This window comes from Dromaius novaehollandiae, chromosome 8, assembly GCF_036370855.1.
Source record: "Dromaius novaehollandiae isolate bDroNov1 chromosome 8, bDroNov1.hap1, whole genome shotgun sequence".
Lineage (NCBI taxonomy): Eukaryota > Metazoa > Chordata > Aves > Casuariiformes > Dromaiidae > Dromaius > Dromaius novaehollandiae.
The window spans coordinates 18,036,252-18,055,089 of record NC_088105.1 but is presented as its reverse complement, the minus strand read 5'-3'; the positions used below and the strand labels follow the sequence as shown (position 1 = coordinate 18,055,089).

The following is an 18,838-nucleotide window of genomic DNA, read 5'->3' as shown; positions in this document are numbered from 1 at the left end:
CTCCAGTAGCTGAGTGCGTGAACAGCACGTGTTTCATCATATGTAGCATCCTTTACACCAGTGCAGAAAGCTGTGGTTATTTAGGCCCTGGCCATGCAGTGAACTCTGTGGGCAGCTTCCCTGGGCTCACGTGGCTCTGCACAGGTACAGACTAGCAGAAAAGCCAGAGCTGACGGGACATCATCGAGAGGAACTCTCCTTTAATTCAGTTCAGCTTTTGAAAGTCAGTTTGATTCCACCTGGGATATAGTTCAAAACAGAAATTTGATTAGTACAAGAGAAATTAACTAACCCTAAAACTGCTTTTTTCATTACCAAAGTTAGGCAAATCACAATTTTTTTGAGCTTACGATGGTCGATGTCCTTTGATTCTTTGACAACAGCACTACCAACGACACCACACAATATCACAGTAGTGCTGAACCAGGTACGTGTGGGATGTTTGCAAGCGGGCAAGCGGTTTCTTTCCCTGTCTTAGCCCTGCCCTGCAAAGGGGTGCAGGACAGACCCGTTGTCGAGTTTTGCACGTCAGGGCCGGCTGCACTGTTCCCGCCGGTGTCAGGGACAGGCGGCACAGCCAGCTTCGTCCCCAGGGCTCCCATCCCATCCCGTCCCCTCCGAAAAGCCTCTGAAGCTCAGCCCAATGGCTTAGCAGTGGTGACACAGCTCTGTGGTCCCTCCTGAAGCCATGCACCGCTGTTCACTTTTCTCTTGGATGAATCAGGGATTTCAGTGTAACCTGATTCAAGGAAAAGGGAAGCAGTCAGGTTCGGATACTTTCTGCTGGCCTCGCTGCCTAATAAATGAACACTGTCAAAAGGAACCCAGTGCTTGTTATTTTGAGGCTTGCATAGGGTCATTCAGTGATGATGGTTCCTTACAGGTGGGGGGAAGAAAGCAATTTTTGTGGTAGATTGCTCCTTTTAGATATGAGAAGTTGTGTGAGGCCGAGGACGTTAGAAAAATTGAAGAATGTGCAGGGAAGACTCACATAAATTATTTTAGGCTGGAGGAAATACCTTACAGTCAGAAACAAACAGCTCAATCTGCTTATTTTATCAAGAAGATGATTGAGTGGTGAGCTGATTACAACAGATAAGCACCTCATGGGGAGAAAATACCAGGTACTAAAGAGATCTTTAATCTAGCAGAAAAATGTGTAACAAGAAACAAGGGCTGGAAGTTGAAGGCAGATTAACCCAAACTAAAAATTAAGAACATATTTTTAACCATGAAGTTGGTGATTTATTGGGCCTGACAGCAAACTGGGTGAAACGGAATGGTCCGAGAGAAACGGCAGATTTGACTAGACGCTATCAAGGTCCTTCTGCCCTCACACTCTAAATTTCAGAGCAGCGTGGAGGATCAGGAAGCGTTCTGATTTAAGAAAGTGCAGTCTATACTTCCTAGCAGAGTAAACCAGCTTCACTAGCCTGTGCTTGATTCCTTTCTTCCACTGGTCTGTGGAAAGGATATTGTTAATTAAGAATGTTCCAATAGCTGAGTCATTTCTGTGTTTTAATGCACATATCTATATTATAAATTCTAATGAAGCAAAATCCCACTAATATTTTTAATAAGGAGTGGGAAGTACAATTCTTTTCATGTATCTTGCTGGGGAATATTCTATCTCTACACACTTGTTTCATAGTAACATTACAATAAGACTAGAGAACTAGAACTGAAACCAGAGCAAAGGATGTTTTAAAGACCCCTTCAATGGGACAACTCAAAGGGGCAAGAAGAGAATGGAAACTTCATATTAGGTTATCAGCATGTTTTGGAGAACATCTTACATGGTTGACCTGAAAGTGATTGCAACAGAAAAGAACTAGGCAGGGAGTAATTTCCTCAGACAGTTCTGACAAGTTTTCTCCTTTATCCTGACCTCAAAACCCTTTTTTACCACAGAGTCTCACTGAAGCAAATTGCTGGTGCAGGGCAGCAGCAGCAGCAGGGCAACCTTACTTCTCCAGCAGAGCAGTGGGAAGGTGTGTTGAGGGAAAGGCCACCAAGCAGTACATCCTTCAGCCATGGCTTGGTTGAGTGAAGTGCTAAATCTTCACCATTACAACATAGGGGATCCGGCCCGACGACACAGCTCCCGGCAATGCCCTCTGCTCAGCTGGCAGCCACCTCACCGGGGACTCATGGGGTGTCTCGTGCTGCGCCAGGCAGTGTTATACCAGTGTGCCCTGCCCTGTGGGTCCGAATCTCTGTGTGGTTAATAGAGTAATCGCTTTGGGATGTCTCACGTATCTTATTTGGCATTTCTTGATCTAGTCCTTGGAAAAGAGTGCTGGAGAAAGCATTTTCCTTAGGTGAAAGCAACTACCTTTATTATGTATTTTCAATTCCAGATCTCTGTACTCCCTGGAAAAACAGGACTGAAAAATAAAGCTTGTATAAAAATTGGCTGCTTTCCTGAAGCACTCCCTGCTATGCTATAGGTAGCTATTAAGCAGTATTAACCCTGGGGTTTGTTCTAGTGTTTACTCGATTTCAATGAAAGCAATTGCTCTAGAAACCCTCGTGTCAGCTGGTACGTTATCAGTATGTACTGCACATTTCTCTAAAGTGCACACATGCCACAGAATGCATAGACTATCATATGAATGACAATTAGAAATTGTACTTAACTAAACAAAATGTAATAAATCAAATTCTGTTCAGTTTTAACAGCATAATCCAATGGACATTAGTATTATTACACTGGCATAAATGAGAGTAGGATTTCACCCAGTGAAACAAGAAAAAGTCTTGAGACTGAAGAGAGGAAGGGATCCACAATGTGATTATCCATCACTTCCCCATCAGAGAAAATAGATGCTTTAGATATTAGCTGCAACTTTGCCATAGTTAAACCAATTGCAGTATCTTTTGTCCCAAGCATGGAGCTTCTTCACCAGCCTCTCAGTGCTGTATTAGAATTTCTGATAATTCTCAAGAAGGAAATTACATATCACAATAATTTGGTTTTGGTAGCTGCCTTTAATGACAGACAGAAAGCCTCAGGAATCACGAGAAAACATTTGACCAACACAGAAAATTGCTCATGGTGAGAAGTGAAATTATAAAATATATTTTGAGATTAAATATTTCAGAAAAGATGACAAACTGTGTAGATGCTGAGAATGAAAGCTGTAAATGGCTTATGCAGTGTGAAGAACTGAAGTATTCATGAGTTTGATATCTATAGTAAATGCCCGTAACTAATCAGCTTAAAGAGTCATTTGAACTTGCTATGGAACAAGACTCCCCTTGAGGTCACCCTGGACGAGGGAGTCTGTGGCTGTTATTACACTGATAGACTATATCAGTGGAAAGGTATCACCAGGAAAAGAGAAGCTTCTACACCCAAATGACACATCAAAAAGTGTCTTCAAAACAAGATTTGAAGAAAATAGGAAAACAGAGATTTAGTTAAAGATTTATGAGATGAACACGCATTTGACTAAACAGAAGTCCTGCGCATCCGTGAAGCTGCCGCAGAGCGCTGGGCATTCAGGTTAGCAGAAGCAGGCCAAAGCAAAGTGATCAGCTGTATGGCAGCTCAGTTGTGGAAGTGAAGATCCTTACTAAAGCATATACTGGAGACAGCTCAAATTGTCTGCAATAATATCTGACATGTCTGATACAATAAACATATGGTGATTATCTAGAGTCCAACAATGCAGTGCTGCGGGTGCAGGATCACAGGCAGTGAGAAGATGGCAAGATGCACCCCAACTACTGTTTGAAATATGGTCTGTTCAGAACGTAGAAGGAGTTGCTAAGGTAAGGTGGATTGAGATGAAAGTGGTATGTGGGGAGAGAAATATCATATTTTGATTAAGATACTGTGAGGGGAACTGTGCTAGTGGGGGCACACAGAAAGAAAGAACTGGCAAGAAAGGGCCACTGGAGAGGGTCTGGAGGTGCAGAGTGAGAGACAGCTGGCTCCAGGGTGGAGACTGATGCAGAAAGAGAAATAGGCAGGTCTTAGTGCAGCATGAAGCAGAGAAGTAGAGGATGGTTTGATTCTCCTGCTCTGGTCTCAGACAATAGGATAGGAGAAAGTGTGAGACAAGAAAAGCTGCACCAGTGATAAATTAACCACAAAAAATCATTAGCAGTTTTCACATATGCAGAACATAGGTAGAAGTCTAGAATAAATGAATTACAGCATTACTCAGTTCAACTCCATCTGCAGTTCTGACCGTCATCTGATTTCCATAGTTTAGGAAATATCAGCAAAAACAGAGCTAAAAGCAAGAACAGCAGAAAAACTGCCTTTGGATAATTAGATATGAAGAGCAACTGGAGAAAGAAAATGTCCACTGTCTAGAAAAAGAAGCTTCCAGGGATTTTAGCACAGTTTAGAAGTGCTTTTCAGGGTGACAGTTTACCTAAAGATGGGGATTAATCATGGTCTCAGAAAGTGGCATGCCAAAAGGTTGCGAAGCTGCAAAAGGAGACGCGCAGGCCAGCCAGTTTCAACTGGAAGCTGTCGCGCCGCAACCCGGCTCCCGAGGGAGGCGGCACCGGTGGTGCCACCAGCACGCGTCCAGCCAGGCACTCGCGGGACAGCCGCCGGCAGAGAGGCAGGGGCACGGCGCGTAGCCGGAGCTGCCTTTTCCAGTGCTACCCACTATGATTTATTTGCCTGTTAGAGCACAGCGGCTCCCAGAGAGGAGAGGAACAAGTAACATAAAAGCAGACTATTAATCAAGTTTGCGTCAAATTTTTCTCTTAGCTATCACTTAGGTGACTTCCTAATCACTGCATAACCTGCTGTTTATTATTTTTCTCTTTTTCTTCTCCCCTTCTAATTTCATCTGGCAGAAAAACCATCATGCTGAAGTTTTGATTGATAGTCATTTCAACAACAGTTGCATTTTGCCTGTCTATACTTCTAATATGTTACTGATGAGTAAGGCTGAGTCAGATTCACAATTAAGATATCTGGCCAGGCAATTAATGATGAAATTATCTGAAGCCTGTGTTAGCAGTGCAATTTTGTTCCTATGGAAGCTGACAGGAGGTCTACTTTTGACTTCAGTAGCAGCAGAGCCAGGCTAACGGTGAGCAATTCAGAGTTTTCTACCTTTAAGCCTTTTTAATGCCATGAATAGCGTGCTGTATCCTTGGTAGCATATCTTTGAGACTATCTGTTGGTGTGGCTTAATTATCCAGTATCAGCTTTCAATTACAAGTATAGGAATTCTGACATGGTTGTTAGAAGTCTAACAGCTCTTTACCCAAAACGTACAAGTATTCTCCGGTGTCCTTAGGCACAATTTTTTCTTCTCCATCACAGCAAAATGTGACCTCTTTACCAGCATTAGTAGTGACATTGTAGTTCATAAACTATCCTTACTTGGGCTTGAAAAGCACTGTAATGATGTGAAATATTTTCCTGTTACTGGAAAAAATAGATTCTGCTTGCTGAGGCATTGCCTGACAGTTTTTGCAGTCAAGAATCAGCACGCTAAGGGTATTTTAAGTCAAAGAAAGCTTATGGTACTGAAGAAAAGTCTGGTATATACAGAAAGAAGATGTCATTCTCTTAAGTGTGAATGAAGAAGTAGAAAGAAGATTCCTATTTTTATCATCTTTTCTCTTAGTCTTATCATGCATTTTATTACATCTTCCCTGCAACTACAGGGACAGCAAGACTGGTTTAGAGCAAGCATCTTGATGTTCACAGCGAGTCCTAGTGTTCCCAAAGCTGGCACTCTTTTCCACTTAGCTAGATGAGAAGAGTGGTATTGAAAGGACCACACTGTGGAAAAACTGTTCTTCTAGAGGAAAGTTTTCTAATTTGTGATGATTTTCAGTAAGTTTCCATTTTAAAATATCCAAATGATAAACTCAAAAAAGTATAATCAAAATAGTCAGACCATTAACTACAGTAAAAAGCAGGTATCGCTATAATAAAATGTGCAGATGTCCCTATCAGCAAAGCAACATGACTTAAATTAAACAAGGAAGCAGAGATTCACTGAAATCTTTTACTCCTGTTTCCAAATACCTAAAAAATGCAGCTTATTACTGCAAATTATTTTTCTTTCTGTTGTTTTCCTGCATTGGATGCTGCAACAGCAGCCCGCGTTTCATAAGTCCTCGTCGTTTCCAACCAGCAAAATATATTCTCAGCAGGAAATATGCTTCGCTTCCTCCAGATGTTTAGAGGACATCAAGTGTGCTTGTATAAACCTGACGTATCATAACTGAGAGACTTACTAGAACTTGGAATTTAGGCAGCACTTTACAGCTTCAAGGTGCTGTACAAAACATTTCACTTATTTATTAATTAAATTTTCTAACTAGGGACATAACCTAGATTAAGTTAGAAGAAAGCTTTGGACGTAAGGAGCTCTGGTATACAGGCTTCTCATGTTTACATAAAAGACTGTACCAAGTTCTCTCAAAAAAGCCGCCCTATAAAACAAATAGGTAAATCCCCTCAAAAGATGGTCCGCTACCTAAATCATTGTGTGAATGGTACTGGAGCTTTACCAGGCTTTCCTCTTAGGCTGAACTCTGCTTGCCTCATGCTAAAGCGAGCAGATGTGAACCATAGTCATTTCAACCCAACATTAGCACAGCATCCTGGAGGATTCAAAAAAATGCTGAAAACAACTGCCTGGTCAGGCTTTTTGATGAAAACTTAGAGAGTCTTATCTAGGTATGTATTTATAAGAACTGCCAGCAACAGGAATTTTTAGGGTTTGGGACTGGAAGACTGTTCAGGTTACAAGACACATTTACAGTTAAAGGCTGATATATGAGCCAGATAAGAGGAACCCACACTTGAAAAATAGCCAGAGGAAAAACTACATATGCAGCTGCATGCTGGAAATGAAGAGTCAGGGCTAGATCAAAGAGCCAACCTAATATCTGATCTCCAGCACCGACCTCCAGCAGGTGCTCTGGGAAGAAAAGCCACGCAGGCAATGACACTGCTCTGTACGCAGCAGCATGACACGTGCCCCTGTCCCACACAGGCTCCACCGCTGCCCAGGCCCTCAGCGCAGCTGCAGCTGGGGAGAGGTAGCACAGGTACTTAGAAACCGCAACATCAGCATGGAAGTCATACGTGTATGTATGTATATAAATAGTAAATGTTGCCTTCAAAAGGCAAATCAAAAGCTCAGATGTCCACCGGAGTCCTCCTCGATAACCAAAATAAGACTCCCATCAGCTGCACTAGACTTTGAGCCAAGTCTTTGAGACCTGAGAAGCTTCTGGTCACTGTTGGGCGTAACAACAGGCAGCTGTGCTGGGAAGGGAGCCTGGACCTTCAGCTTGAGGCTTGCACATGTATTTGGCACCAATCCCTCTAGATTCTCCCAGAGGAGCCAAGAAGCTTTCCAATGAATTCAGTGGAACCTGGCTGGATTTTATTTATTTATTTATTTATTTTTTACTTCTAGCTCTGTCACTCTGATACATCCTCCCCCACTCTGTAAACTAGAATACTATGAACCAGTAGCTTCAGCACCACTGGTCTGGCTCCAGATGTTTATATTCACATCAGGGAATTTCTTCAAAGATTCAGTTAGGAGTTACAACCTAGATTTGCAGAGATATTTAGATTTTTATTTCTTAGTAGATGCTTAACATTTAGTAAAGTCAACATCTTTGTTGCCCATTTCCAGCAGGATTTTTAGTAAGAACTGTTTACTTCGCAATTGAATGTTGCCCAACCTTCAAAACTGCTCCAAGTCAAGCTTGGTATAGCTAAAATCATTTGTCCTTTATGAGTTTATGTTCTGACAACACAGGAGAGTAAAACTCTCATCTGATATAGGAATGTCTTTGCATCTTATTATTCTTTCATCGGCACATAGTAAATTGAGCCTTTGCAATAGCAATACAACTGGGAAATAAAGATAATTAAGAAACATAAAGCATGTCACTCTTCTTGAACCCAGTTGGAGTCTTGGTTTCATGTCTCTTGCAGTAGGATTATGAGCGTAGCTTAAGTCTGTATTCTCATAATTTTACATAATTGACCATTTGCAATCTTCTGTAATCTAAAATGTCTAATATCTATGCACAGAAAGTGAGCCCTTTCCATAATATTTATAAATATTTCATATGAAATGGAGTTAATACAATTTATTTATAATGCATGGGAGTCTGCAGTGGGTTTATAAAAATAATGGGTGTTAACATGCAGTCATGATTTAATAATCAGAGACTAATTTCTAAAATATATATGGAGAGTGTCTGGTTCCAGTAATTGGTAATTGGACTGAGAAGGGTAGCTACAGACAGCTTACTGAGGTATGGTTATTCCACTGTACAGGATGGCACAAAGATGGTATTAAACAGTCAGGGTATGAATGAGATGGAGTTCTTATTTCCTTATGTGCCAAGACAAAACTAGAATGGCTTCTCCAGAAATCCCCAGGGTGCTGGACGAATTCCCTCCCTCCCAAGGATGATGTCGCACACATTATGTCACTGGGCTGGAATAACGCCGCCCGAGGGTGCCTGCCTTCTCAGGAAGCTGCTAAGGAGCCATCAAGCTACATCAGCCACTAAACATCCACCAACTAATTGATTCAAAATTGTTAACAGGGAAGAGAAGTCTCTTTGCTCCGCAGTAAATGCCTCTCTCTTATCCGATAGGCTGATGTTGCTTAAGCAATTCCCACAGCCTTTTAGAGATCTACATTGCCAACGGGAGAGAAGTCTGTCTGCAAAAGGAAGCAGACGAAGTTATTGTACCAGCATAAAAACATGCACACAGCTGAAATGGGCCTTCTGGTTTTCCTTCACTGAGAATAAAAGGAGGCAAAAATTAGGAAGTGGATGCCAGCACTTTATGCACAATAATGATAATGATAGGACCACACCTGCACTGCAACAGCTATGTGCAACTAAATGCATAATAAGGAAAGAAACTTTACAAGTTAATGTCATCAGTGATATACATCTTGATTCATTTCCCATGCTCTTTTAGAGCCCTGTGTATAGAATAACAGAGAATAGCAATTGCCGGTGCTGTTGGATACTCACTGCTGCATCTGGGGGAGGGCGAGAGAACCTAAACCTCCCTAATTAGCAAATGAGACTGTTCCTTCGGTCACACATACGCTTACTCCCCGCAGTGCCAGCCACACGTTGGTTATTATTCATTACAAGACTCTAATCACAGTTTCTACAATGGTCCAGTGACAAAATGACATTAGATGCATTTCTTCACAATTTTTGTACTGCTCAGCATCAGTAAGCTGTGAAATGTATTAGAAAACAGTATTTTTAATGAGTATTTCAAAATATATTTCAGGTTATTCATGTCAAGAAATGCTTATCTTTTGAACTTTCAGAATGCTGGGCTGAGCAAAACCGGGCCTTTTAAAAACTTATTTCAGATCCCTGTTTTTAGTAGAACTTTTTTGTAAGAATCTGAATGGAGTAAGCAGTTATTTAAGGGCAGCTGGGTTAAGTTTCTCAGAAGTAAATGGGTGTTCAGGCAATGACTTGTGACATAACATGGCACTAAATATTGCAATTCCCTACTACAAAAGACCTGGTGTTTTCTGTTTGGTAAGATGCTTGCATATTTATTTACAAGAGAATGTAATTACAAAGACAAAAGAAGCCTTAAGAACTAACATGAAATTATTCCCATAAGCAGAGTTACAAGCTTAAGCATCTGCAGTTATAAGCTGTACCACCTCAAATCTCATAAGAGTATTTAGTTTATACTTTCTTCTGGCTCTCTATGCCCCTTGATCCATTTTGCCCATTATTGGTGCCCATGTGTTGTTTCAACAGGGTCACTTTAGATTCCAACCACAGCAGCATGCTTTTATTTCCTGTAATAATATTTAGCTCCATGCCACTAAATATCTACAAATGTGAAATAATATATTTATGACTCTATAAATTATATATAAAAAATTGTTGCAATATATATTAGTCAAGTGCACAATGTTGCTTATTCTGGATACAATCTGATTTCAGCCACCAGGTGAAGAATATGAAAAACAAGAACAAATATTTTAGTTTATGTTCCCACATATATCGGTTGTGCTCTTTGTGCTCCACTTTTTCAACTACTGACTGTTTGTTTCTCATAATTTTAGTCACCATTTTTCTGCTTAGGAAAATGTTACTTAGAGGAGCATTGCAAACTGGACAGCCAGAGGGATACACATAGCCAATACCTAAAATCACAGCAAAAACTGAGGTAGATTCTGGTTGGGATTAAACAGAGTAGGACTGGACACCAGTGGCCAGATTTACCTAGTGTGACAAGAATTAATGTCAAAAAACGTTCTCCCAGGTTTCAGCCCCTGAGGGCCCATCCCCAGATCTGAAAAAAAAAAAAACCCTGCTAGAATCCAAGGGTGAAACGCAGTAGCTGGCATTGTAGGCTGCGACAACAGCGACAGTAGCAACACATTGTAGGCTGCCTTCAAAAGAGCTAAATTTGGGGCTTGCTCCTCTTGCAATCAACTGCAACTTTGGCATCAGCCACAAATGGATGCTCAAGGCATCCCCTTGGCATTTAACCTCTGATTTCAGAAACTGCTTTCAAACCCTTTCTGTGTTTGCACATAAGTCTACAAACGTTAAACTCTGCTAAACCATTTGTCTTTAGCAGGTCTTTTGTCCTTTCTCCTTCACCAGCAAACTCTGTCCATCACCTAATCTGCTCCTAGCAAACTTTGGTTTCTGCCTGACCCAGTTTTGCTTTCCTGGAATTATTTGTCTATTGGAAGTGGTTCATTTCTAGCTCTGTTTTATAAGAGAAACTTGGAAATACCCATCTTTTGTTTCCACACATGCTTTTTTGGAGCAGGGGACAGTGAGTATCCATCATCTTAAGTCCCACAACAAGTGCTGGAACCTCACAATCCCTGGGCTCAGGGGACAGGAGCCTTGCACACACTCATCTTGGACAAAACCACCGTTGCAGCATACCAGATGTCCAGCAGATTTCCTTGTGAGACGAGAGGTCAAGCAAACAGGGAACATAGAGTTAGAAGAAACAGCTCCTAGCCACAGAAACCTAGCTTGTAAAAGCCCTGGAGAATCACCCATCTCCAAAAACAAATCGAGTCTCCCAAGACACCCTTCCCTTCTGCCTGAGCACACAAGCCGGACGTATGCCAGTGTTTCAGGCAGGCCAGACCCTCTTCTGCCTCACAGCTCTGAGAGCTTCTTCATACCAATGTCTCCTCAAATAACCAGCATACTTTTAATGCAATAGAAAAAAGTAATGGTATATATGAGACTAAATTTGTAAATATTACTGATCAAACTTCATATCAATTGATGTTTTACATACATGAGTGAAAATAGGAAGTTTTAGTGCCAGCTTAAACCTTTAATCATTTAATTCATTTGTTAATTCATTTATCTTTCCTATGATCTGATCTATAGGCTTGGTTCTCCAGCATAAAAACTATTATTGCAGCAAATGTCACCATTTTAATTTGTAGCCAACACCCCAGATACTTTTCATAAAATATTATTTTAATCTCTTAAAAGGAGAAGTGGAATTTTTCTTGATTTAATTGGACAGTCTTGCACATTAAGTATAGTAATAGATGTCTTCCAATGTAGGTGAAATTTAAAATATAAATAAATGTCACACAAAGAAGATTTACCATTGTTCATATTGGGAAGTGAATATTTTGTACTCTCTGCACACATTCAGACACTATCATAGAGTTAAGGAAGACTCACCAAAGGCCTTCTTCCTATTCAGCTTCAGTCTTACACTGACTGGTGGACATGAGCTGAGAACCTGCATGCAGAGCTTGTCATATCCTATTTATATTAGACATATGATTCTCACCACCCTGATCAAGTATCTACATAAAAGGAATATAATATTCCAAACTGACATCCTGCACTTTTTTTTGAGCGAGAACAGCTACTTTTCCTCTTAACTCTTCCCCACTTTCATCTTAATTTGCATGGGAAAGGACAAATTTCCTTCCTTGAAACAATGCCTACCTTTGCATTCTACCTTATGCCTACGCTGAAAATATGGCTGCTATTCTGTATTGAGAAGATTCATGTTCAATGTGAGTTAAGCAGGTTGAATAACTGAAGACTATGCTACAGAAAGAGTTGAACTACAGGCTTGAGAGAAGTGTTTAACATGAGCCAGTTAGGAAATAATTCATTTTCTACTGCAATCTGAAAGCTTCTAACATGATTCAAATGAGTGAATATTATGGCAAGTCAGTCTGTAGGTTGCCTTCTTCACCCTTTGTAACTGAGAAAATAGAAATTCTGCTAGTCCCCCTCCAGATACCCCTCATCTATTTATCATCCCACTATTAACAGATCATATACAACTTACCAGGGCTTTTTTGTTACAATTTATTTTTATAACTTTTTTTAATATCATCTATTCCTTCCTGCCTGTTATACAGTTTATTGAGTTTAGGAATCTGGAAATCCTGATATTTATGTACCTCTGTTTAGGTAGCACCCAGGTCTGCTAGAGAAAGAAAGCCACTAGAGTCATCTTGGCCCTGACAACCCTCCCTGTACCTGTCAGTGCATGTGCAGGAGAGGGCAAGGAAATGCACCCAGCACCTTTCTTAACTGGTTCATTATTACTCTTCAGAGACTTGGACTCATATACAAATTAATAAAAGGAGGGAACTTACCCCACCCACCTCAGCTCCCTGAAGACACACAGCCACCACTCCAGAGCTCAGAGCAGACAGACATCACCAGAACTGATGCTACCTTCATTTATATAACCAATTGCCAAATTACTTCCAGCTGCAGAGCTGAATCAGGAGCCCTGATTCAGCCTTGGGTTTCATTATCTTTTTGGCAGAAAGACCAGCTCTATGCCAGAAATACTGCTGTAAGGACACCTTTAAAAAATTTTAAGCAATTCACGTGATGCACAACTGCAAAAAGTTGCAAGTGCACAATAAACTGCATGATCCAAACTCACTCTAGTACTCTGCTTAAAATATTCAGAGCTAAAAACAAGAAAAAAATCCATGTAAGAAGCAAAAAGTTCTGGTAACTCCAGTGAGTGGTTAAAATCCAGCTTTGCTCCCATATTTGCTTTTTGCTCGCAGTACAGGCACATGTGATAATTACCCACATGTATGTTACATGCCAGAACTTCTGAGGTTAAAGTAGAAGCCTTTGGATTAATGGGCAATGGCTTGACCTACACTTGGGCTTCACACTAATCTTTATCATGTGTCTAAAATGCTAATCTGCAGCGTACCATCCACAGGGTCAGTGGCAATTCCTTAACTCAGAACGGGTTCTGGAGACCTGGGATACAGTTTCCCTCCTCTTGTCAGCTTTGGGGACAGCCCTGGGTCTGCGTGACCCCACCCCAGGGGCCACCGGCTGCAGCGGACAGCAGGAATAGAGAGGAGAAAGTAAGAATGAATGCGCGCACGCTTGCTGTTTAGGAGCTGAGTCCAAACCTCTAGCACTAAAATAGTCCTAGTATTAGAATAATGACTTTGTCTGTAAAAAGGAACAATGCTGCAAATTAATATTGTTGGTAACTATTTGAATATAGATACATGGAGAGACCTTTTTCTATTATAAAATCACACTGAAGACCTTTATCTACAGGGTACTCAGTTAATCATCTAACAAGACTTTATTCCGTCTCTGTTTTTCACAGTCAAGACAAATTTTTTCCAATTCAGAATGACGTATATCTGTTATTTTTACAAGTAAATGGATGAAGCTCATTTGTATGAAGCTGTACTATAGCATAGCTTTCTAAGGAAAGCCAAGAGCTTAAAAAATAAAAGCACGTTAAAATAATTTTTAAAGTTGTGCATGCAGAGACATTGCAAATTTATAATTGGACTAAATAATAAAGTATCTTTTAAATGATTCCCTCCCAAACGCCACGGTAAATAAGATAGCATTTCGAGAATGTTTGCACGAGTGTACAGCTAAATTCGCAAACTTGAACAAAAAATAAAAGTACCAATGAAAATTCTTTCCAATATCCTGCTATGTTCAGACATAGAAATTATTATTTGCTATGAAAACAAGCTGATGGAAACTTCAGAAAAAAAATGAACTAATGTAGTCTATCAATTTGCGTAAAAAAGCCTCCTTCCTGTGTTTTCAGCTACAAAAATATCTATATGATTGTTTACATATAACTGATATGAATTGTGACTCAATCTGCTAAAATGTTTTGATGTATAGAACCTATGCAATAATGTAATTAAAAAGTTGAAGTGACCATACTCTTAGTAAGAGATTCAGCTTTTTAATAACTAAAACGCCCTTTGCTAAAATCCATCACCACTAAGCTGTTCATTTGTAGCTGTCGAATTCTACTCTCAGGATTATAGAGTGCTCTTCAAGTTGCTGCTTTGCAGTGATGCAGCAGCATAACTGACTTAATATCAAATTCAGTCAAACGATTAATGTTTAAATCATTTAAAATTTGAAAACATAATTAGTGATCTTTTTAGTTACCTAAAACAGTTGGTTAGTGCTGCCCTTTACTGGTTCATAATGGTATACCACAAATCAAAAATAATGGTTACCTGACAAAATGTGGTTCAGTCCTATGAAAGCTAAATGAGTATTCTTTATTTCTCTCTACAGAATTTCTACACTCCTATGAAACGAATGCCAAAATGCCAAAATTGCCTCTTCATAATCCAGTCTTTCAAGTAGTAAGTCCTTGTATATACTTATTTCTCCTTTTTATTTGGAGGAATAGTTTCCAATACTGTCTTCTGCTGATTCTTCTTCTGTTTTTATCCCATGCCGGTGTGTTACTGTAATTCATTCATGAATGTTAAATTATGCTTTTCCTCCATGAAAGAAATTCATCAACAATAGAACAATGAAAATCATCTAATTACTGTTGCAAATCATTGAGTATCTTTATTCAATATTCAAATATTGGTCTGATTAAAATTGTTACTAACAAGTAACATCTGTATTTATGTGTGAACGCATGTGTGATTGGGTATATAACCAGTGGTTCTTAATGCATGCCTTTTTTTCTGCTTTTAATATAAGAGAAGAGAATATAACTGCTTCTTAAAAATGGTAGATGCAAACCTCATTGAATCTAAACTTTAAGCTTGATGTGGCAGCTAAATTCAGGAGTGGCTGTTTGTTCAGCTAGCTATCACTGCCATAGTCCAAGTTACAAACCGTGAAAGACACATGTCTTAATAAGGCCACTTTAAAAAAACAAAAGATATTTAGAATAATATCAACAGCTAGAAGATACCTGACAGTAAATAACTAATTACTGTTAATTATTATATATGCAAGCAGAACTTTAGATGAGCAGCTCAGATCAGAGCAGTGCTAGGTTTCATATGTAAATATAAGAAGCAGTCCAGACTCAAAGACCTGACAAATCTAGCCACTAAAAATAAACTCATGAAATATTTTTAAAATGCAGATTAAAAGATGGAACCTTCATTTCAAAAACAGGTTCAATATTTTTGGACAAATAATCTATTCTTTGTTATAATATATTATGTTTAATATTATGCTTGTTTGAAAAATGCCTTAAGATTAGATGGATGCTGACTATTTCTGTGGAACGCTTCAATTTTAAAAGCCTTTTTGGAACACAGGAAACACAACACCTTTGCTGTGCACATTTCTGTATTTGCAGCTTTGCTGCCACCCATTTGGGTGACCAGGCTCAGCCAGGACGAGGCTCAGTGACATGTGAAGGAGGTGCCTAAATGAGGGCCGAAACAGAAGGTGAACTGAGCAGAGGGAAACTCAGGAGACTGGGAATTTTAATTTTTTTCCTCCAAAGCCACTTGGACAATAATTCAAAAACAGCTGAGTTGGTCCAGCACAGTTACTCTGAAGCCATCCTTGTCAGCACACCGTATTTTCATTTGATTAACAAGCTTTGATCTATATAGACATAAAAACTATGAAGTCTTTAAAAACAAACTAATAATCTGTTCCTTTTTCCATACCTTGTTACTCCTCTGATGTTAGCATTTCACTAGCTTTCCCATAAACATAAGCTCAGCCTACTCTATCTATAAAGAAGGCTATCTCCAGAGAAGTTTAGTGACCCCTGGTTACATATGGTTTAATTGAAAACGCAGGCAAACTACGTTCTCTCTTGTACCAGAAATGAATATTAAAATATGATCTAGTTTGCTGCCTCCCACCACTGCATAAGCACAGGGTTCATTAGCACAGCTAAAACTTTCCGAGCCGGCTGCTGCTGCCTGTGCTAACACAATAACTAATAGCAGTAATATTGTCACCCTCGATGCGGGCCAGCCATTAAGAGCCAAACAACACAAATATTTTGTCAGTAGGTTTCTCAACTATTGTTGGCTCCTGGGAAATGATGAAACCTAAAAATACCGGGCTCTGAAGGCAGTAATCAGGGAGAGACGAGTGTCTCTACATCTGCTGCCCCGAACCTCTCCGAGATCCTTGTTCTGTACCGAGTAGCGGCATCCTCTGCCAAACGGTGCCAAACGGAGGAGTAACTTTGACCCGAGGGAGCTCGTTTGCTTCTTTCCACAGCAGGGAGGAGGAAGGATTCTGTTATAACTCATTTTCCCTCCGTTCAGTCACTGAGATTTTCCACATTCTTGTCTATCTTTTCATTTTGCTTTAGATACAGCTGCAAAAATTTTGATATTAGCTACGTCTCTTTTTAGTAAGTATTGACTATTTTAGTTTTGAAAAAATGTGTGAAGAAACTTTGTTATTTTCAAAGGAAAACATTGAGTTTAATGGTATATCTGTTCACAAAACAAATCGCTAGCAATTGAAAATAGAATGTATACTACCACTTTGTTTAAGGCATTTACAGCACAGAAAGACCACTTTGGCAGAAACATTTATGTCTGCATGAGATTAGATTTTGCATTTATTATGGGCATGTGGCATATTATTAATTATTAACACCAAAAATAAATGTTTATGTTTGCAGAAAAACAAGCTGCTAAATTCTGAAAAAATATTGTCAAGGATTTACACATTGTGTCATGGCTGTTATGTAAATGGAACAGCAGAGTTTCAGTGTTTATTATTAGAACAAAACATTTTTCACTCGGCAGCGGAAATCCAGGCTTTAATTTACGTGCATCTCTGAATCAACAAGTTTGATACTTAAGAACAAGCCTTTGTATATTAAATAATTGACTTTGTGTTCTCACTGAGAGCATAATTCACGGCATTCCTCTGCCCTCATTCCCCAGTGAACCGCAGGAGAATTAAAAAACACTTCTCCCGGTAGACCTGAAAGGGTTCATGTTCCATCCCAGACCCAAGGAATGAGTAATAACATTCCACACTCTGCCAGCAGGAAACAATGAGATTCAAATGAAAAAACATGCCTATTAGACGGTCCCTCTCCTAGATCTCATACCTACCCAATTTCCAGATTTCAGACCAAGGTATCCTGCACAGAGAAGCTCTCAGCTGTGAATGGAGACTGGGAAAGATCTCCTTACCCTCTAGGGAGAGGGAGTCGTCATCAAACCGCTTGGCAATAAAGGAAGGGGCAGAACGGCAGGCTCAAGTTTCCCTTTCCGGAGCGAGCGTCGGTGCAGCACGCGCTCCCGGGCGGCCCGGCAGATCCTTCGCCCCGCGGCTGCAGGCTCCCGCGTGCTGCTGGCCTTGACCGGCCCCTTGTTTCGATCTGCCGGTGCGGCAGGGCTCCGCGCTGGACGGGGGCTGCCGGGGGGCATTGCTTCTGTTCCGCCGTCCCCCCTGCTCAGCAGGAACCTCTGCAAACTACACCGGGATGGAGGTCTCGGAGATGGCGGTGACGGTTTTGGCCTCTCGGTCCCCTACCCTTGGGCTGCGCTGAAGCTCAAGCAGTGGCAAAAAGCTGCTCGGGGAGCTCTGTGTCTTTGCTACCTCACTGAAGCGACTCAGGGTTGTTCCCTGCCCGCACAAATGCAGAAACCTTTTGGTTTTGTCATTTATCTCAATACAGTTTTCCAGTCTTTCTGCTGGAAATGACGCTGCTGGAGGCACTAAAGGTGCAAGCCCAGACCACCATTCAAATCCTTGCCGATCAATCGACTTTACAGGAGGTTAAACTACTGTGGGCAAAGCAGCGACAAAGTGGACAGACCAGCTCTGCCTTTGGGAAAATTTGCTGTTGCTTGGTGATTTCTGCCCCCGTCTCAGCTCAGCAGCAGTGGCAGGGCGGGGGCAGGGGCAAGCCTACACTCCTCCTCCTCCTCCTCCTCCTGTCTCGCACACAATTTGCCAGCTGCTTCACAAAATCTCCGTCAGCTGACTACAAAAAGAGGTTAGAAACACATTTTGGAGCAGCAGAGCAGCACGGAGAGCGGGCAGCGGGGGACCAGGGGAGCGCAACGCTGCTTTAACCTGAGGGGCCGTCTCCCACCAGCGACACAGCCCTCCAGGAGCGGCCGGACGCTGCCACCTCTCGCCGACGTCCCCGCTCCGCTGGGCAGGGCACCGAGCCCGGCCGGGACACCGCCGCCATCCAGCTCAGCCTCTGCGCTGCGGAGTCAGGACTCGGGCACCGCGGCATACCATAGCTGAATATTTTACTTCAGGCCTCAAATATTGATCCACTGTGATGCTATTTTTCAGGCCGTGAAGCTCCCTGCATCTCTAGACACATCTCCAAAGGCACCAGCTACCTCAGGCTGCCACCGCATCCCGGGCAGGATTCCCGTGTCGAGGAGAAACGCATTAATACAAACAATTCTGCTGTATCATTAGAGGTCAACACAGACTGGAGCAGGTAATAAAAGGTTCATAATGGCACATGAGGGGATGCGCTAAATGTCCAAAACTCAGCTTGAAATTGTGCAAAGCTTCATTAGGTTTGGCCTTTGTTAAAAATTCACACTTCAGCTGCTGTTTCACT

At 41.1% G+C, this 18,838-nt stretch overlaps 1 long non-coding RNA gene across 1 annotated transcript in view; it reads right to left on the bottom strand.

Moving 5' to 3' along the window:
* Positions 1-17,954, bottom strand: part of LOC135329024 (uncharacterized) — an 87,238-nt gene extending 69,284 nt beyond the window's left edge. Inside the window, exon 1 of the long non-coding RNA XR_010390167.1 lies at positions 17,358-17,954. This is a non-coding gene — a long non-coding RNA (uncharacterized LOC135329024). The remainder of the gene's footprint in view (positions 1-17,357) is intronic.
* Between the last annotated feature and the right edge of the window lie 884 nt (positions 17,955-18,838).